The sequence below is a fragment of the Ovis canadensis genome, chromosome 5 (assembly GCF_042477335.2).
Source record: "Ovis canadensis isolate MfBH-ARS-UI-01 breed Bighorn chromosome 5, ARS-UI_OviCan_v2, whole genome shotgun sequence".
Classification (NCBI taxonomy): Eukaryota; Metazoa; Chordata; class Mammalia; order Artiodactyla; family Bovidae; genus Ovis; species Ovis canadensis.
The window spans coordinates 31,098,979-31,121,004 of NC_091249.1; the positions used below are offsets into that span (position 1 = coordinate 31,098,979).

The following is a 22,026-nucleotide window of genomic DNA, read 5'->3' on the forward strand; positions in this document are numbered from 1 at the left end:
ACACATCTATTCTAAGAAAAAGGAAAATAAAAAATAAAAACAGTTCTTTAAGGTGATTATAGAAAATCAATATTTAAAAACCAATAGCATTCTTGTACACCAGCAGCAACTAGTTAGAAGACGCAGTAGAAAAAGACATCGAGAGTCTAGCTCGAGGCCAAAAGGTGTGTTGGAGGTGAATCCAAATATGCCTGAATGTTACATTGACATACTGCTTTATCGAGGGCTTCCCAGGTGGTGCTAGTGGTAAAGAATCCACCTGCCAATGCAAGAGTTGTAGGAGATACAAGTTCACTCCTTGGGTCAGGAAGGTTCCCTGGAGTAAGAAACGTCACCCCAGTCCAGTATTCTTGCCTGGGCAGAGGAGCCTGGAGTGCTACAGGGCTGCAGAGTAGGATGTGACTGAGAGACTGAGCGCACACATGGATACATTGAAAGTCCAGTATGATTGTCAAGCAGCAAATCCCAGAGGACCCCGGGGCACCGCCCCCCCCAGAACTGGCACCTTCCACTCTTCACCAGGTATGGTTCTGGCCATCACAGCAAAGCATGGGTTGCAGAGTCATCTGGGCACTCAGGGTGTTTTCTTCTTCCACAGAGATGATAAACAAGTTGCTCCTCCTGGAAACCTGAAAATGGGCTGCCCCTTCCCAGCTCTCGTCACCGTCAGGATGGTGGTGGTGATGAGAGGCAGGAAGGCAGGCAGTTTCCCTTCCCAGCAGCCCTTCTATCCCATTCAGCCTTTCAGAACCTTCCTCCCAGTCATCTCTTATGACATCACTGGCTGCCCCTGCCTTCCCATGCCACCCCACCTCCACTCCTGCTCCCAGAGCAGGAGGGCAGCCATTCTCTTTCCACCCATCCATCCCTTCATGCACTGCACTCCTCACCTTGCTGGTGAGATTCATATGAGCCACAGCGCTTACACCAGGCATCGTGCTAAGTGCTGAAGACGTGAAGATGTGCAGAACCAGATGAGGTCTGTTCAGGGAGACCGTGGGAAACCTGGAGTCAGACAGACACCCAACATATGTCGGTGGAAAGGGTTTGCTAGTGGGGCTGGCCTAGGCAGGGAGGTCGGGAGAGGTCCCTGGAGCTGAGTTATAAAGGCTGGGCAGGTGTTGGCCTGACTCACTGCTTTTGATCACATACCCTGGCTCCATGCATTTTCAGTTTGCTTCTGCCTCCTCTCGCAGTTGCATCCCAGTGCCTAAAACAGCTCCTGGCCAGACATGCAGCAGGTGTGTTCATCCAGTAAAGGCTTATTGCCCAACCTCAATATTTATTGGAAGGACTTACGCTAAAGCTGAAGCTCCAGTACTTGGGCCACCTGATGCGAACAGCCAACTCATTGGAAAAGATCTGATGCTGGGAAGGATTGAGGGCAGGAGGAGAAGGGGGCGACAGAGGATGAGATGTTTGGATGGCATCATTGACTCAATGGACATGAGTTTGAGCAAACTCCAGGAAACAGTGAAGGGGAGCCCAGCAAGGGGAGCCTTGGGGTCACAAAGAGTCGGACGTGACTGAGCGACTGAACAACAACCACCCAAACACCCTGCTCTGCCAAGAGACAAGAACAGGAGTGTTCTACTGTCTCTGGAGCCTTCTAGGCAGTTCCCATCCATGGCTGAGCAGTGTCACACTGCAGAGCACCGAGTCACCTGAAGCCAGTGTCCACCAGGACCCATTCTGACTCTCTTCTTCCAGCCCCTCACCCAAAAATCATCTCCCAGGCCCCCTTGTTGCAACATGTGGCCGTCTGGCTACATCCTGAGCTGTGGAATGTGGATACAGGGAATGCAGGGGTCGCTGTAGAGTCATGCCTGTAACGGAAAGGAGATTGGGACCCCCTTTCCCTAGTGGGAGGCTGAGATCTGAAGCAATCACCTTGGATAGGAAGGAATTGCCTGCCTATTGCCACTGTTGCCTCACTGAAAAGTGAGGAGGCAACGCAACAAGACGGCAGGAGCCTGGGTTCCTAATGACTGTGCAGCCACCTTGCTAGTCCTGGACAGATAGAGTTTCACGCACACACACATGCACCTTCACACGTACACACTCACATGCATACTCATCTGCGCTCACACACATGCACACATTCTCCCACAACCATACCCATTCACCCCCTCAAACACACCCTCCTACAGACCCACAATTGCATACATCCACACACTCAAGTCACATAAACCCTCTTATAGATACACAATTATAGCCACACAGATGCACTCATGCACAAATCTCTATACAGACACGTAATTACATACACACGTGCTCAACACGGGTATGCACGACAAGCTCACATTCTCGTGCATCCTCATTGGACGTAGGATTGCATACACATGTGCTCACACGTGCACTCACACACCTTCTCACAGATATTCTCACACACGTGCACAGACAGCAGTCTCACCACAGAAAAGTAAGTCGCTCAGGAAAAGCCCATCCAGAAATACCTCAACGGACATCCACCCAGATCTCGTTCAGGATTAAAGGGCACACTGACAGCTTCTGGAAATGCTGCTGGAAGCGGACCTCCACTCCTGGTGGCTTGGGATCCGCCTCCCCTGAATAGCCCTCCGCATCTAGGGTCACCCTCCCTTCCCAGAGCCACCTACACCCACATGGGGGCATCAAGCCGCCCGCCCATCACCCCATCTCAGGGCAATATTGAGAGGGGTCCCAGCCACCAAGCCTCCATGGGGGAAGGGCATCTTCTCTCTGCCTTGGAAACCAGGTTCTGACTCCTCCCCTTCCCCCAGGGCCACCCTGAGCACTCCCCAAATAAACCTTTCACAAGCTCAGTTCGTCTGCCCTGCTTCCCAATGAGCTTGACACATAGCAAGAGGAGTCATCGTCTCCCCCCAGAACCCCGGTGTTGACCTCGTCTCACCTTTCTCTTACCTGCCCTAGATAAGCTCGCAATGGGGACCTTTCATTCCCTGCCAGTCTTGGCCATCAGCAGTGACCATGCCCTCTGGGTGGTGGATGAGCCCCTCCTCTGAACAGAGTCGATTCCAGGCCACTGCGCACATTTTAATCGAGAAAAGTCTGACAGTAGAAAACAGGATTGCGTGGAGGCAGCAGCTGCAGAAAGAAAAGCCCTGATTTGGCAAAAATCTGTCCACCCCAACCGCGCTGACCCTGGAAGACTCCCCCTCCTCCAGAGCCAAGGGCAAAGTGAAAGTCGCTTCAAAAAAACTACAAATAGAGCTACTATGTGACCCAGCAATCCGCTTTTGGTTATATATCTAAAGGAAATGAAAACACTATCTTGAATAGAGATCTGTCCTCCTGTGTCCACTGCAGCACTTTTTATAATAGCCAAGGCGACCTGCAACCTAAGTGTCCACTGACAAGTGAATGCATAAAGAAGATATGGGGGGTGTGTGTAGACATATGATATGTATTAAGCTAGAATCAAGATTGCTGGGAGAAGTAACAATGTCACATATGCCGATGATATCACGCTAATGACAGAAAGTGAACAGGAATTAAAGAGCCTCTTGATGAAGATGAAAGAGGAGAATGGAAAAACTGACTTGAGACTCAACATTTAAAAAAACTGAGATCATGATATCTGGTCTCATCATTTCACGGCAAACGGGGAAAAAGTGGAAACAGTGACAGATGTTATTTTCTTGGGCTCCAAAATCACTGGTCAGTGACTGCAGACTTGAAATTAAAAGATGCTTGCTCCTTGGAAGGAAAGCTATGACAGACCTAGCATATTAAAAAACAGAGACATCACTTTGCCAACAAAGGTCCATATAGTCAAAGCAGTGGTTTTTCCAGTAGTCATGTATGAGTGTGAGAGTTGGACCATAAAGAAGGCTGAGTGCTAAAGAACTGAGACTTTTGAATTGTAGTGCTGGAGAAGGCTCTTGAGAGTCCCTTGGACTGTAAGGAGATCAAACTATTCAATCCTAAAGGAAATCAACCCTGAATATTCACTGGAAGGACTAGTGCTGAAGCTGAAGTGCCAATACTTTGGCCACTTAATGTGAAGAGCCAGGTCATTGGAAAAGACTCTGGTGCTAATAAAGATTGGAGGCAAAAGGAGAAGGGGCGGCAGAGGATGAGGTGGTCAGATAGCATCATCGATTCAATGGACATGAATTTAAGCAAACTGAAGGAGATAGTGGAGGACAGAGGAGCCTGGCGAGCTACAGTTCTTGGGGTCACAAAGAGTTGGACACGACATAGCAGCTGAACAACAGCAACAAAATGATACCTCTTTATGTGTATATCAAGAATGGTATACTTCTCAATCATTAAAATGAAGAAAATTCTGGCATTTGAGACTATATGGTGGATCTTAGAGCCATTATGCTTACTGAAAGGTCAGACAGGAAGACAAATACTGTATGATCTCACTTATATATAGAATCAAAACAAAACACAGAACTCACAGGTACAGAGAGCAGATTGTTGGTTTCAGAGGTGGGGATGGGGAGATGGGTGAGGTGGTCAAAAGGCACAAACTTCCAGTTATAAAATCTGTAAGGATGTAACGCACAGCATGGTGACTTCAGTTAATAGCATTCTATTACAGACTTGAAAGCTGCTTGGACTTCCCTGGTTTTCTAGTGGTTAAGAATCCACATTCACAATGCAGGGGACACGAGTTCAATCCCTGGTCCAGGAAGATTCCACACACTGCAGGGCAGCTAAGCCCATGTGCCTCAACTGCTGAAGCCCCAGCCCTAGAGCCTGTGCTTTATGACAAGAGAAGCCACTGCAATGAGAAGCCCATGCATGGAGAGAAAGACCCAGTGCAGCCAATAAATAAATGAATATATTTTTTAAAAGCTGCTAAGAAAGTTGATCTTAAAAAGCCTTCTCACAAGAAAAAAAATTGTAGCTATGTAAAGTGATTAACTAAACACTGTGGTGGCCATTTTGCAGTGTATTCTGATATGGGATCATTATGTTGTACACATTTGAAACATCATATGTCAATTGCATGCGTGCTAAGTCACTTCAATTTGTGTCTGATTCTTTGCTACCCTATGAAACTTAGCTTGCCAGGCTTCTTTGTCCATGGAGTTCTCTAGGCAAGAATACCGGAGTGGGTTACCATGCCAATTATACCTCAATAAAAACAAAGTTTAAAAAAAATTGCAAAGCAAAAAAACCACAAATTCAGGCAGAGGCTGGATTGGATACAAGGGGTGGTAGTTCGGAGATTCCTACTACAGATGCCCCAGGGTGATTCTCATTTCTATTTTTCCAGAGGAAAACTACAACTTTCCTCCCAGCTCCCACTAGTGAGAGTGTGCGTCTCTCCTACCCAGCCAGAATGAATAGAACACAGCATCTGGGGTGTCTATGGCGTGCGGCACAGAAGGAGTGTCCTGACGTTCGTCTGCTGTGTTTTTAAGTCTTTACTCTTTTGGCTGGGCCAGGTGGCATGTGGGATCTTAGTTCCCCAACTAGGGATTAAACCTGGGCCCCTTGCATTGGGAGCACAGAGTCTCAACCTCTGGACCAACAGGGAAGTCCTAAGTTTTTACTTTTCGATTAAGGTAGTTCATACCCCTTGTTTCGTTGTTGTTTTGAGTATCAGAAAGGTTTGTAACAAAGCAAAAAAAAAAATGCCCTGTTCCACCTCTGCCTCCTCAGATTCCACCTCTGCCTCCTCAGATTCCACGGCATCCCTTCTCCAGGAGCCAACAGTTACCAACACTTTGACTATTTCCTTTGGTATTAGCCTCGGTTTTTTAAATTTAGTTTTTCATTTAATATTGGAATATAGTTGATTTACAGTAGTGTGTTAGTTTCAGGTGTAGAGCTGAGTGATTCAGTTGTATATATATATAACTGTATGCTTGTCAGGACTGGAAGCTTGTTCTCTATGTCTGTGACTATTTCTGTTTTGTAAATAAGCTCATTTGTGTCATTTTTTTAGATTTCGCATATAAGCGACCTGATACTTATCTTTCTCTGACTTACTTCACTTAGTATGACAGTCTCTAGGTCCATCCATGTTGCTGCAAATGGCACCCTTTCTTTTTTTCCTTTTTACAGCTGAATAATATTACATCATATATATGTACTATATCTTCTTTATCCATTCCTCTGTCCATGGGCACTTAGGTTGCTTTCATGTTCTGGGTATTGTAAACAGTGCTGCTGTGAACTCTGCGGTGTCTGTATCCTTCTGACCTCTGTCTTAGACTTTATCCTCTGACTTCCTGTTATGGCCTTGCTCTCTGACGATTTTCATCTGTATCATTACGTGAATTAATATTTCATTACCTATCCTCATAACAGTGTAAAAAAATACATCCTGATGTGAACTAACTGCTTCATAAATTGAAAATCTAGGAGAAGACCGGAATCCACCATAACTTTAAGAACTTCAGAAATTATATTACATCTTTGTTTTTAACCTCAGGGTGGACTTCCCTGAGCATGAAAAGTGGATATTCTGAAACAGTCATTGTCTGGAGGAAAAAAACAAACACACACAGGAGCATCAGTTCAGTTGCTCAGTCTTGTCCGACTCTTTGTGACCCCATGGACTGTAGCACGCCAGGCATCCCTGTTCATCACCAACCCCTGGAGCTTGCTCAAATTCACATCCATCGAGTTGGTGATACCATCCAACCATCTCATCCTCTGTCATCCCCTTCTCCTCCCACCTTCAGTCTTTCTCAGGATCTGGGTCTTTTCCAGTGAGTCAGTTCTTTGCATCAGGTGGCCAGAGTATTGGAGTTTCAGCTTCAGCATCAGTCCTTCCAATGAATATTCAGGACTGATTTCCTTTAGGATGGATTGGTTATATCTCCTTGCAGTCCAAGGGACTCTCAAGAATTTTCTCCAACACCACACTTCAAAAGCATCAATTCTTTGGCACTCAGCTTTCTTTATAGTCCAACTCTCACATCCATATATGACTACTAGAAAAACCATAGTTTTGACTAGATGGACCTTTGTTGGTAAAGTAATGCCTCTGCTTTTTAATATGCTGTCTGGGTTGCTCATAGCATTTCTTCCAAGGAGCAAGCTTCTTTTAATTTCATGGCTGCAATCACCATCTGCAGTGATTTTGGAGCCCCCAAAATAAAGTCTGTCACTGTTTCCATTGTTTCCCTGTCTATTGGCCATGAAGTGATGGGACTGGATGCCATGATCTTAGTTTTATGAATGTTAAGCTTTAAGCCAGCTTTTTCACTCTCCTCTTTCACTTTCATCAAGAGGCTCTTTAGTTCTTCTTCGCTTTCTGCCATAAGTGTGGTGTCATCTGCATACTTGAGGTTATTAATATTTCTCTTGACAGTCTTGATTCCAGCTTGTCCTTCATCTAGCCCAGTATTTCGCATGATGTACTCTGCATATAAGTTAAATAAACGGGGTGAAAATATACACCCTTGATGTACTCCTTTCCTGATTTGGAACCAGTCTGTTGTTCCAAGTCTAGTTCTAACTGTTGCTTCTTGACCATACAGATTTCTCAGGAGGCAGGTCAGGTGGGCCAAAATACAGAGGGAAGCCAAATGCACACATACGAATAGCTCCTTCCATAAACCCATTCACATAATTTATGCTGTTCCATACTCTTTTTTCCCAATTCATGGTTTCCTCCAGTCAATGATGAACATGGAAGAGTTGATATTGGCTGGGCGATATTCCCTGAATAATGTGGATGATCGGCGTCCTTCATGAAGATGTGAAGGAACTGCCAAGTCCCCTGCCTCAGACTGTCCTTCCAAAATCTTATGCAGACCTCGTATCAATATAATTTCCTGAAAGACACATATATGTTCAGAAGTGGAGTTCTGATTCATCAACCCACATTACTGTTACAACTTGTACAGTTGCAATCAAGCTAAGAATTTTTATTTCTTTATTTATGGCAGCACTGGGTCTTTGTTGCTTCGAGGACTTTTCTCTTATTGCAGGAAGAGGTGGTTACTCTCCAGTCACGATGCACAGGCTTCCCATCGCGGTGGCTTCTCCTGTTGTTGAGCGCGGGCTCTAGGAAACACGAGCTTCAGTAGTTGCAGGCGTGGACTCAGTACTTGCAGCTCCCAGGCTCAGTAGTTGTGATGCACATACTTAGTTGCCCCGCAGCATGTGGGGTCTCTCCCTCCGGACCAGGAATCCAACTCGTGTCCCCAGCATTGACAGGTGGACTCTTAACCACTGGACCAAGGGAAGTGTAAGCTAAGAATATTTGGTTCTTAGGTTCATTTTTATAAAGTGGACAGTAAGAGTGCTTGACAGTTTGTGTCACTGAAGTGTTTCTCTTCCTGATTTTTTTAAAATTCTTTCGCTCTCATTCCTTTCCCCTTTCATTTTCCTCTAGTTCATCTTTTTCTCTTTTCATCCCCCTTTTCTTTCCTTCTTCCATCCACTGGCAGTCACTATGGAACATAGGTACAGCCATTCTATTGCCCTGTTTCCCTGTTGCCTGGAAGTGGTTCATGCAGTTGGCTGAAAACACGGGATTATTTTTTTTTTAAATGTTGTTGCATGCATATTCAGCCTGCCCCTTCTAAGGCTGTTCAAGGTCACAGCAGTTTGCCCCGGAAATGACTTGGTGTCTTGGAGAAATGTGACAGGCGGCAAGAAAGCCAGGAGAAAAATGAAGATCTTCGCAACACGCAGGTGCTGCGTGCACAAAATTCAGCAATCAGAAGCCCAGTCATTATGGAAATTGCCCTTTCACGCTACCCTTGAAAGGATCAGATGCTCACACTCAAGTCTGCACCCAATCAGTGGCTCTCAAAACCATCCACCAAAGCTTCAACAGCCTTTAAAGTTCTAACAGTGCCGGTCAATTAACAGTCATTAGCTAAATAAAAGCAGTCAATTAGGAAGAATTCCGTCTGGGAGGGGAGGAGAAAAGTTTTCACAACCCCGTAGGCTAAATGCTCTCCAGGAGATATGGAAAGCTCCCAGGAGGATGTATTTTCGTACCATTCTTGGACGCATCTAGTTTTTAGTGGTTTTGTGGTTTTTCTGGCTAATTCTTTTCTTGTAAACATGTGGTTGACCTTTTTGTTTTGTTTTATTTTGTTTTGGTTCAATTTTTGTTTTATATTTGAGCAGAAAATATCCTTTCATTTTATTATGCCTCTGGGGGTTTTTTTACTAAAAAAGAAAATAGATTGGAAAAGTAATACTTGCATTTTTGGTAAACACATACAAAGCAGACAGCCTCAGTAGGGTGAAAGGATCTGCAGAGAAGATCTAATCTTCCCTTTTCCTGTTATGTGTATTCTTTGTTACTGTTCATTTGCTTAGTTATGTCCAACTCTTTGAGACCCCATGGACTGTAGCTTGCCAGGCTTCCCTGTCCCTTACCATCTCCCAGAGTTTGCTCAAACTCATGTCCACTGAATCGATGATGCCATCCAACCATCTCCCCCTCTGTCACCCCCTTCTCCTCCTGCCCTCAATATTTCCCAGGATTAGAGTCTTTTCCAAAGAGTCGGCTCTTCACATCAGGTGGCCCAAGTATCGGAGCTTCAGCTTCAGCATCAGTTCTTCCAGTGAGTATTCAGGGTTGGTTTCCTTTAGGATTGACTGGTTGGATCTCCTTGCAGTCCAAGGGACTCTCAAGAGTCTTCTCCAACACCACAGTTCAAAAGCATACATTCTTTGGCACTCAGCCTTCTTTATGGTCCAGCTCTCACATCTGTACATGACTACTGGAAAAACTGTAGCTTTGACAGTTTTGACTACATGGACCTTTGCTGGCAAAGTGATATCTCTGCTTTTAATATGCTGTCTAGGTTTGTCATAGGTTTTCTTCCAAAGAGCGAGCGTCTTTTAATTCCATTTCATGTGTATTCTTAGTTTATATTGATTGTCTTTTCTCTGCATATTCTCTGGAATATTCTCTGCGTATATAAGTGTGCTGCATCAGAGCATGGACGAGATACAGGAAAGGTTGGAGGTCAAGCATATGGGTGTCAAAACCAGACCTCCTGGTTCAGATCCCAACTCTGCAGTTTATTAGCTGACTCTATGAGTTTGACTGAACACTTCTGTACCCCACCCCCGGAGTGGTTGTCAGCTTCTAAAAGGCATCCCCAAGAAGACAGCCCTCAGCAATCCCCACTTCATCATATCTACTTCCTTATGTAATCATCTCCCTGCAAGTGTGGGCTAGACTTGCTGACCCCCTTCTTACAATGATATCAGAACTGATGAGGGACTTCCCTGGTGGCCCAGTGCCCAAGTCTCCATGCTGCCAGTGCAGGGGGACCAGGTTCAATCCCCGGTCAGGGAACTAGATTCCACATGCTGCAACTAGATCCCACATCAACAACGAAGGTCAAAGATACTCCATGCTGCAACTAAGACCTGCAGCAGCCAAATAAATAAATAAAAAATTTAAGCTAAAAAAAAAAAAAAAACTGATGAGATGTTGTCACTGCTGAGCTTAAGTGACAAAAGACAGTGGCTTCTGTCTCAAGTGCATGGCGGTGCCAACTTCCTGGTCCCTGATGTCACGTCAAAAGGACACACAAGCTCCTTGTTAAACAGCCCATGGGGTGAAGAACAGAAGTCTCTAGCCAGTAGCCCTTGAGCAGCTGAGACCTGCTAACGACTACATGAGTGACCTTAGAGGTGAGTTCTTCCCCATGGGGAGGCGCTGTCGGATGGGTGTAAGGTTTCAGTGTTTCGAAATGAATAAGTTCCAGAGATCTGCTGAACGGTGTGGCACCTGCAGTTAACAGTTCTCTGTCATAAGCTTGAACTTTTGTCAGGAGGATATATCTTGTTAAGTGTTTTTACCACAATTTTAGAAAGAAAAGGAAGAGAGAAAGAAAGGAAGAACAAAATGGGTGGGAGGAAGGAAAGAAAGAGGGGGAGGGAAGGAAGGAAAGGAAAAAGAAAGTAAGAATCTTTCTCCACTCGAGTCTTCAGATAAGACCAGCCGACAACTTGTCCACAACCTTCTGAGAGACTGAACTAGAAGCACCCAGAGAAGCTGCATCCAGATTCCTGACCTACAGTAACCATCTGAGATCATGAATGTTTATCATTTTAAGCTGCTAAATCTGGGGATGATTTGTTGTGCAGCAAGAGATAACTCATATGTAACATATAGGACTAATAATACGAGTTATCGTGGAGAAGAATTGAGAATATATTGACAAATGATAGGGAATTACCTGGCACATCGTAAGCACTCAATAAATGTTTACGTATTTACTTTAAAAGGTAATATGTGTTTAAGTTTATCCCCCTTTGAAACAAATATACTCTTTTAAAAACACTGTCAACAGAGTGTAATGTTCCGTGCTTACTTTTTTGTCATTTAATATGTAAATCACAGCCTTCTCCAACACCTGCCCACACTGCTATGTCTCACCCTTCTTCATGGCTGTATACTGGCCTGCTGCTTAGCTGAAGGCTGCTTCATTCAATCAGTCCTGTACTGGTCGCTGTCTAGACTGTTCCTTTTGGTCTCAGTGCCACATCTTAAAATGCGATGTTTCTAGTCATAGACTGTTCCAGGTGGAAAAGACTTGTCTTTGGAAGCATTCGGTGCTGAGGTTTTAAACTGTGGTTCTAGGAGACCAAGTGTTCTGTGGTGCCCCCTGCCTTGAATTCAAACTGCTCCCCTTTCACCAGTCTAACCCCAGACCCAGACACCTAATCCTGTGTTTTCACATCTGCAGCTTCATCGTGGGATTGTTTGAGGCAAAGAAGTTTATTTCGCAGCCACCTTCTTGGAAGTGCTGTGCTGTGCTCAGTCACTCAGTCATGTCTGACTTTACAACCCTATGGACCGAAGCCCCCCAGGCTCCTCCGTCCATGGGATTCTCCAGGCAAGAATACTGGAGTGGGTTGCCATTCCCTCCTCCAAGGGATCTTCCCGACCCAAGGATTGAGCCCATGTCTTTTGCATCTCCTGCATTAGTAGGCAAATTCTTTACCACTGCACAACCTGGGAAGCCCTCCTTGGAAATGATACCAGAACAGCTCTTTTTTTTCCTTTCTTTTTGATTTTATTTTTTTATTGAAGTATTAATATAATTTATTTACAATAGTGTGTTCAGTGCAGGTCAACAGCGAAGATTCAATTATACGTTTGTATATTTTCTAGATTCTTTTCCCTTATAGTAGGTTATTACAAAATATTGAGTGTAGGTCTCTGTGCTATACAGTAGGTCCTTGTTGGTCATCCATTTAAAGTATAGTAATGTGTATATGATGGGTTTCCTTGGTGGCTTAATGGTAAAGAATCCACCTGCAATACAGAAGACACAGGAGATGCAGGTTCGATCTCTGGGTTAGGAAGGTCCCCTGGAGGAGGTCATGGCAACCCACTCCAGCATTCTTGCCTGGAGAATCTGCATGGACAGAGGAGCCTGGTGGGCTACAGTCCATAGGGTTGCAAAGAGTCTGAGCACGCATGCACACAGTGTGTATGTGTTAACAGCAACCTCTTAATTTATCTATCCCCTCACCAGGACAATTCCTAATAGTAAATTGCATTTCCCAAGGTGAGGGGTGTTAGTCGATATTATGAGGGGAAAATAGGTCACTTGATTTAATAGGTTTGGAAAATGCCAGTTAGATAGAATTAACCTTTTTACTAATGCTTCCGTTTGTTTGTTTGTTTTTTTTTTTCTAATAATAATGATAGCTCTTGTGCACCTTCAGGATCCCTAGCACCTTCCAGAGCTCATCCCACTGAATCCTCATGACGCCCTCACGACGTAGGTTTTCATCGGAAATCTTTCTCTACAAAAGAGGAGACTAGTGTTTACAGGGCTATGTGATTTTGCCCCCGAGCATGCAGCTAATGTCCAGGACTTTGAATGGTTCCAAAGATTGGGATCATAACTCGGATGCCGTTGCAGGACTTCTCAGGGCCTTGAATAAGCTGCTGGCCGCTGGGCTCTTTTGACCACAGAGCCCGTTCTTCACAGCAGATCTGTCTATAGCAAGACTCCTTCAGGACAGGGTAGCAGGGACTCAACATCAGCCCATCTGCACCCCAGCCTGCACCTACAACAGCTAGAGTGAACAACCGTCGTTTGTTCAGGGTTGAGGTGGTCTTTGCCTTGTAGAACTTTCAGCTTTAAAAAGTTGTTTTTTAATTATTATTCAGATACAATTCACATGTCATGAAGCTGATCATAGTAAAATGGACAACTCAGTGATTTCCAGCATATTCAAAATGTGGCACAACCATCCCCATTGTTTAATTCAAGAATGTTTCTGCCAGCCATCATGAAGCCTGCACCCGCATACCCCTCCAGAAGCCCCTCAATTTCTCCCTCCCAGCCCCTGAGAACCAGTAACCCACTTCCTGCTTCTATAGATTTGCCTGTTCTGGACATCTCACAGAAATAGAGTCATACGGTGTCTGCTCTTTTGTGACCGTTTCACTGCACGTGGCATCGTGTGTTCAGCGTTCATCTGCATTGTACCGGGTGTCAATGCCTCCTTCCTTTTTATGGCTGAATAGTATTCCACTGGGATCCCAGGTGGCACTAGCAGTAAGGAATCTGCCTGCCACTGCAGGAGATACAAGAGACTCGAGTTTGATCCCTGGTTTGGGAAGATCCCCTGAGGGAGGAAATGGTGACTTACTCTAGTAGTCCTGCCCGGGAAGTCCCATGGACAGAGGCGCCTGGCAGGCTACAATCCATGGGGCCCCAAAGAGTTGGACACAACTGAGCAACTGAGTACATACACAGCATTTCATTGTGTAAATATACCACATTTCATTCATCCATTAATCTGTTGATGGACATCTGTGTTCTTTCCACTTTTTGGCTATTTGAAAAAATACATGTATTTATTTGGTTGTGTGGGCCTTAGTTGCAGCACATGGGGTCTTTAGCTGGGGCATGTGAACTCTTAGTTGAAGCATGTGGGATCTAGTTCCCGACCAGACATCCAACCTGACCCTCTTACATTGGGAGCATAGAGTCTTAGCCAATGGACAGCCATGAAGTCTCTACTTTTGGCTATTATGTATGAGTAATACTGCTATGAATATGTGTAGATCAACTTTCAGGTGGACTAATGGTTCCAGTCTCTTTGGATACATACCTAGTAGGATTACCAGCTTATGTAGTAATTTTGTTTAACTTCTTGAGGAAATGGAATTTCCATTTTTTTCATTTTTTTGTCACAAAACGTGGCTTTCGAGATCTTCCTTTCCCTACAAGGGATTGAACCCAGACCCTCAGCAGTGAAAGCACGGAGTCTTAACCACTGGATCCCAGGGACTTCACCTAGAGTTTCGGTTTTAATAGCGGGAAAGTTCTGGGGAAACTAGAACGAGTTCATCACACCCTATAAATGAGTCCTCCTTGACGTCACTTGCCCTGGAACCTTAGATAAGAGGACAACCCAGTCAAGATACTGCTTTCCATGGGTTCCCTCCACTGCCACCCAACTTTTCTGGTTCGGTGGCATCCTGTACCACAGACTCTGCCATTTCCCCTCCAGACCGTGCCCTCCATTGTCTTCCAAAGATTGTCCTGTGGTTTGAGTTGCTTCTTTAAGCAAGCAATGCCTTCTCAATGGACGGGACTGAAAGCAGGGTCCCCTAGGGGGAAATGTCAGCGTTTTCTCCATCTACTTGGGAAGCCCTGGGTGTTCTGTGTCAGCAGGGACCTGGTACTTTTTGATCAGAGATGACTTGGGCCAGAATAGGATTCCAAGGGGGGCTAAGAGTGATAGGGAGCTTCCCTGGTGGCTCAGCTGGTAAAGAATCCGCCTGCAATGCGAGAGACCAGGGTTCGATCCCTGGGTTGGGAAGATCCCCTGGAGAAGGGAAAGGCTACCCACTCCAGTATTCTGGCCTGGAGAATTCCACGGACTGTACAGTCCATGAGGGTGCAAAGAGTCAGAAATGACTGAGCAACTTTCACTTTCAAGAGTGACAGAACAGAGCCCAAGTACTGAGCTGAAATCTGGAAATTCACACCTCTTTCCTCCTGCCCTAACATAATATAGAACCACCGTCTGAGTGGGAAATCATGGAATTACTATGTAGAGAACTGACATGTGGGTACAGGGGGGAAGGGGAGGGTAGGACAAGTTGGGAGGTAGCGTTGACATACAGACACTATATTGCTGAAAATAGATAGCTGGTGGGAAGCTGCTGTGGAGCACAGGGAGCTCAGCTCGGTACTCTGTGTTGATCTAGAAGGCTGGATTGGTTGTGGGGGCGGGGGTTGTCTCAAGAGGGAGGGGATATATGTATACATATAGTAGATGCACAGTGTTCAGCAGAAACTCACAACATTGTAAAGCAATTATACTCCAATAACGTACAAAATTAAACTTAATTTATTTTAAAGGCTAAGCATGAATCTTAGAGAAATCCTTCCAGGTTCGTTGTTCAGTCGCTCAGTCGTGTCTGAGTCTTTGAGACCCCATAGACTGCAGCATGCAATGCTTCCCTGTCCTTCACTATCTCCTGACGTTTGTTCAAACTCAAGTCCATTGAGTCGGTGATGCCATCCAACCATTTAATCCTCTGTGGCCCCCTTCTCCTCTTGCCCTCAAGCTTTCCCAGCGTCCGGGTCTTTTCCAATGAGTCGGCTCTTCGCATCAGGTGACCAAAGAATTGGAGCTTTCGCTTCAGCATCAGTCCTTCCAGTGAATGTTCAAAGTTGATTAATCTCCCTTCCATATCTTTCCTGGATTAGAATCAGAGGCTTAAACGCCTTCATATTTGCACAGAATTGCATTCTTTTTTTCACCTGCATTTTCCTAATGGAAGCATTCTGTGAGGTTTCTGCCCATCTTGCCTTAAGAGATTTCAGGCAACAAAGAAATTGAAAGCACGGTCTTGATGAGATATTTGCACACCCTTGCTCATTAGCAGCCTGAGTCATAGGTGGAAGCCACCCAAGTGTTTGTTGATGGATGAAAGGATAAAATGTGGTCCATCCACACAATGGAACATTATTCAGCCTTTAAAAGGAAGGAGATTCTGACACACACTGCAGCAGGGATAAACCTCAAGGATATGATGCTCAGTGAAATAAGCCAGTTACCAAAGGAGATATACTGTCTGATTCCACTTATGCGAGGTCCCTGAGGGAGTCAGCTCCACAGAGACAGGAAGTAGATGCAGGAAGTGGCCATGCATGGTGGCCAAAATGATAATAATTTTTCTTAAAGTTAGGGAGAGGGGTGGTGGAGAATTGCATAAAAAGATGAATGTACTTAGTGCCACTGAACTTGATTCTTACAAGTGGTTTATGTATATTTTACCTCAAACTAAAAAAAAGAAAAATTTGAGATAGACTGGGCAAGAAATTGTCACCTGCAGGCCTGGTATTCCACCATCCATTTATTCAACAGTGATTTAGTGAGGAACAGCTGTGTTCCAAGCTCAATTCTAGACCAAGGTTTCTCAGCCTCGGCGCTGCTGCCTTTGGGACCAGATCATTCTCTATGGTGGTGCCACCCTGTGCATTGTAGGGGCGGTGCGCCCTGCTTCTACCAGCCAAATGCCGGTAGCGCTCCCTCCCCCCGTTGCGACATCGTAAATGTCTCCAGACATCGCCCAGTGTCCCATGGAGGGGCAGAATCATCTCAGATGAGGACCCCTGGCTTAGGGAGTTCCATGGACCTTCCCCCACAAGATAATCTGTGTTCTATGACCATCGGACCTCTGGATGTCCTAGGATGCTGCACACATTTCAGTGCACAAACTGAGTGGAGAGGGAGAGAGGAGGTAATTCACAGATGCTGGGAGTGGGTGGGGGGTGGCACCCAGGTGTACAGGGTTTAACCCATTGAGAGTTCATTCTGGTGCACGGTGCAGACCAGGATCAGACTCAGTCCTTTCCCCTCATACTTAATGGCAGGTTTCTTAGTCGGGCCATTGTTGGCATCTGAGGCCAGATAAATTCTCTGTGGTGGGGGCCTTTCTGCGCACTGTTGGCATTGTTGAGCCGCATTCCTAGTCTCTTATCTATATACTCGATGCCAATGGCGGCCCCTAGCGGTGACTTCCAAAATGTCCCCAGTTCAGTTCAGTTCAGTTCAGTCGCTCAGTCGTGTCAGACTCTTTGCGACCCCATGAATCGCAGCACGCCAGGCCTCCCTGTCCATCACCAACTCCCAGAGTTCACTCAGACTCATGTCCATCGAGTCCGTGATGCCATCCAGCCATCTCATCCTGTGTCATCCCCTTCTCCTCCTGCCCCCAATCCCTCCCAGCATCAGAGTCTTCTCCAATGAGTCCACTCTTCGCATGAGGTGGCCAAAGTACTGGAGTTTCAGCTTTAGCATCATTCCTTCCAAAGAACGCCCAGGGCTGACCTCCTTTAGAATGGACTGGTTGGATCTCCTTGCAGTCCAAGGGACTCTCAAGAGTCTTCTCCAACACCACAGTTCAAAAGCATCAATTCTTCGGAGCTCAGCTTTCTTCACAGTCCCAACTCTTACATCCATACACGACTACTGGAAAAACCATAGCCTTGACTAGACGGACCTTCGTTGGCAAAGTAATGTCTCTGCTTTTGAATATGCTATCTAGGTTGGTTATAACTTTTCTTCCAAGGAGTAAGCGTCTTTTAATTTCATGGCTGCAATCACCATCTGCAGTGATTTTGGAGCCCCCCAAAATAAAGTCTGACACTGTTTCCACTGTTTCCCCATCTATTTCCCATGAAGTGATGGGACCAGATGCCATGATTTTACTTTTCTGAATGTTGAGCTTTAAGCCAACTTTTTCACTCTCCTCTTTCACTTTCATCAAGAAGCTTTTTAGTTCCTCTTCACTTTCTGCCATAAGGGTGGTGTCATCTGCATATCTGAGGTTATTGATATTTTTCCCGGTAATCTTGATTCCAGCTTGTGCTTCTTCCAGCCCAGTGTTTCTCATGATGTACTCTGCATAGAAGTTAAATAAGCAGGGTGACAATATACAGCCTTGATGTACTCCTTTTCCTATTTGGAACCAGTCTGTTGTTCCATGTCCAGTTCTAATTGTTGCTTTCTGACCTGCATATAGGTTTCTCAAGAGTCAAGTCAGGTGGTCTGATATTCCCATCTCTTTCAGAATTTTCCACAGTTTATTGTGATCCACACAGTCAAAGGCTTTGGCATAGTCAATAAAGCAGAAATAGATGTTTTTCTCGAACTCTCTTGCTTTTTTGATGATCCAGCAATTTCCTCTGCCTTTTCTAAAACGAGCTTGAACATCTGGAAGTTCATGGTTCACGTATTTCTGAAGCCTGGCTTGGAGAATTTTGAGCATTACTTTAGTAGCATGTGAGATGAGTGCAGTCGTGCGGTAGTTTGAGCATTCTTTGGCATTGCCTTTCTTTGGGATTGGAATGAAAACTGACCTTTTCCAGACATTGCCAAAAGTCCCCTGTGGGGCAGTCACTGTTGCTTAAAAAAAAAAGTCTATGCTTTAAAATAAATAAATATTTATTTATTTACTTATCGGGTCTTATTTGAAGCACGCAGGATCTTTTATATTTTTTTTGGCTGTGCCGGATCTTCGTGGCTGTGCACGGGCTTTCTCTAGTTGGAGCGAGCCGGCGCTACTCTAGCTGTGGTATGCAGGCTTCTCTTGTTGCCGAGCAGCGGCTCCAGGTGTGCGGGCTTCAGGTTGCGGCGCCCCTGATCGGTCACTCCGGGGCATGTGGGATCTTAGTTCATAGACCAGGGATGGAACCTGGGCCCCCTGCATTGGGAGCTCGTAGTCATAGCCACTGGACCGCCAGAAAAGAGCCCGCTCCCGCGCCCCCCCCCTCCAAAATCTCTGATTTAGATGACAGGATTGAGAGTAGACAGAAGAGGTCCCTGCTCTAATAGAATTTACTTAGACTAGAGGACGAGGGAGAGACAACACATGGAAAAGCAAATCAATCAGGGCTGGGAACTGCAGTTTCAGCTGCAGCCCCAAGACACAAAGGTTCTGGAATTCTCCAGAGAGGCACCAGCCCAACGGAAATGTTTTCAGAGGAAATAACTGAGAAAGAGGATCCCAACTCTACAGGCTGTTCACCAACCCAGAGGGTACAGAAGGGCAAGAGCAGACACTAGAAGAGAACTTTCTATTTATTTTTAATTTCTATTTTATATTGGAGATCCCCTGGAGGAGGAAATGGCAACCCACTCCAGTATTCTTGCCTGAAAAATTCCATAGACAGAGGAGCCTGGCGGGCCACAGTCCATAGGGTCGCAAAGAATCAGACACAGCTGGGGGACTGAGCACACACATACACATAGGTGATTAACAATTTTGTGACCCTTTCAGGTGTACAGCAAAGTGATTCAGTGGTACATATACGTACATCTATTCTTTTTCAAATTATTACAGGGTGTTGAGCAGAGTTTGCTGTGCTGTACAGTAGGTGGCAGAGGATAAGATGGTTAGACAGCATCGCCGATTCAATGGACATGAATCTGAGCAAACTCTGGGAGATGGTGGAGGGCAGTGAAGCAGTCCACGGGGTTGCAAAGAGTCGGACAAGGCCTAGCAACTGAACAACAGCCACAATAGTAAGTTCTTGTTGGTAGTGTGAACTTGTCATCTGAAACTCCCAATCTGTCCCTCTCCCCCTTCACCCTTGGTAAGCATAAGTTCATTCTCTAAGTCTGAGTCTCTTTCTGTTTTGTAAATAAATTCATTTTTATCATTATTTTTAGATTCCACATATAAGGGGTATCATGCAATATTTGACTTGATTCCCTTAGTTTGATCCTTTCCAAGTCCATCGATGTTGCTGCAAATGGCATTACTTAACTTTTTAAAAGGATGTCTTGGGCAAAAACTATCCAAATGCTGAGGGCTGGGTGCACAGAGGGGTCTGGTGGCCTCTCCCTCTGGTATGGAGAATGGGGGTCAGTGGGCGTGCTTGAAGGGCGTGCCTTGGCTCCAGGGAGAACCCCTGGGAGCAGGGAGTGGGTGATGCTGTTCTTCCAGGGAGGCGTGCTGGATCGGTGTCCGCTTCCTGGCAGAAGCTGCAGGGCAAGAGGTGGGCTGGTTGTTTTGGCAGCTGAGCCAAGGCAACTTGCTGCTAAATCAGGATGGGCTCACAAACAGTGGGTTTGTTTGGGAAGAGGTGTGCATTTCTCAGGAACTAGATGGGCTCAGAGAGCTGGCATGGGGGCACTTTAGATCTTGTCCTGGAGCCTCTCCTGGCTTCCCTCCACAGAGGATCAGCAGGCCATGGGGCCTGAATTCCTAGGGACCGGGGAAAGAGGAAGGGGAGGTCAGTGTCACAAGTTTGGTGGGGTAAAGGGAAAGATAGGTGGTAGGCCACCCAGCAAGATGGGGCAGGGTCGGTGGCTTGTATCCTGGGGAACTTGACGAGGTCTCTTGCACCTGATTTATTGCTGTGCTGTTGCCATCTTGAAGTTCATAGTAACTTTCGAACAAGCAGCCTGCTACAGGCTGACAGGGGCCGGTGGAGCTCAGCTCTTTTATCTCCAGAGACTTCAGACTTCTCCCAGGAGCTAATAAGCCAACCAACACCATTTGTTGGAGAGACATATTCTTTCACTATTAATAATCTTGGCATGCTTGTCAAAAGATCAATTGATCATAAGCGTGCAAGTTTATTCCTGGACTCTCAGTACAGTTCCACTTATCTACGTGCTTAGGTTTATGCCAATACCACAACTGTAGCTTTGTAGTAAGTTTTAAAACTTGGAAGTGTAAGTCTTCCAACTTTGTTCTTCTTTTTTAAGACTGTTTGGGTTATTCTGGGTTCCTTGCATTGCTTTATGAAGTTTAGAATGAGCTTCTAAATTTCTACAACAACAAAACCCAGCTGGATTTTGAGAGAGATTACATTCAGTGTGTAGGTCAGTTTGGAGAATACTACCATCTTAACAACATGAAATCTTCTGTTCCATGAACATGGGATATCCTTTGATTTATTTGGTTCTTCTTTAATTTCTTTCAATGCTGTTGTGTTTTTTGGATTTTGGTTTTTGTTTTGTTTTTTAGTTATCATTGTACAAGTCTTGGCTGCTTTAGTTAAATTCATTCCTAAGTCTTTTGTTCTTTTTGGTGTTATTATAAATCAAATTCTTGTGCAGGAGACGCAAGTTCAATCCCTGGATCAGAAAGATCCCCTGGAGGAGGGCACAGCAACCCACTCCAGTGTTCTTGCTGGGAAATCCTATGGACAGAGGGGCCTGGCAGGCTACAGTCTATAGGATCACCAAGAGTCAGACAAACTCAAGCGACTGAGCACACACACACAATGGGTTCCTGGGGATTTCTACATACAAGATTGTGTCATCTGCAAAAAGGGATAGTTTTCTTGCTTTGTTTCCAATCTGGGTACCTTTAATATATTTTTTTTAATTGCCTAATTACCCTGGCTATCTCATCCAGCACAATGTGGAATAGAAATGTTGAGAGCAGATATCCTTGTCTTGTTCCTGATGTTATGGGGAAAGCATTTGACTTTTCACCATTAAGTATTATTATCTGTGGCATTTTTTGCATGTTTTTTTAATCAGCTTGAGGGTCTCTTCTATTCCTAGTTTGTCATGAAAAAGTGTTGGATTTTGTGAAATGCTTTTTCTGAAGCTGTTGGGATGATCACATCATTTTCGTCCTACTAAAATCAACTGAAATGAGTGGGTTTTTAAAAAATATTAGGCCAACCAAGCTTGCATTCTTGGGACAGATTCCACTTGATCATGGTGTATAAATCTTTTAATATGTTGCCAGATTTGGTTTGCCAGTAGTTTGTTGGGGATTTTTGCATCTGTGTTCATAAGAAATCTTAGTCATGAGTTTTCTTTTCTTGTGGTGTCTTTGTCTGGTTTTGGTATCAGGATAATACTGGTCTCAGAGAATGTTAGAATGGCCTCATGGAGTTTTCTCTCCTCTCATAGTTTTAAGAAAAGTCTGTGAAGGCTAAATGTTTAAATCTTTAGACATGTTGTAGAACTCATCAGTGGAGCCATTGGGCCTGGGTTTTTCTTTGTTTTTGTTTTTTTATTACTAATTCAATTTCGTTACTTGTTAAAGATTCCTTCAGTTTTCTATTTCTTCTTGAATCAGTTTAGGTAATTTGCATCTTTCTAAGAATTTCCCCC

General features: G+C 45.0%; 1 protein-coding gene across 1 annotated transcript in view; it reads right to left on the reverse strand.

Annotated features, from left to right (window-relative positions):
• ACSBG2 (acyl-CoA synthetase bubblegum family member 2) overlaps nt 1-22,026 on the reverse strand; it is a 72,981-nt gene that overhangs the window by 44,895 nt on the left and 6,060 nt on the right. The window contains exon 2 of the mRNA XM_069591372.1: nt 506-1,005. The gene's annotated coding sequence lies outside the window, so the exon portion shown is untranslated. The remainder of the gene's footprint in view (nt 1-505; nt 1,006-22,026) is intronic.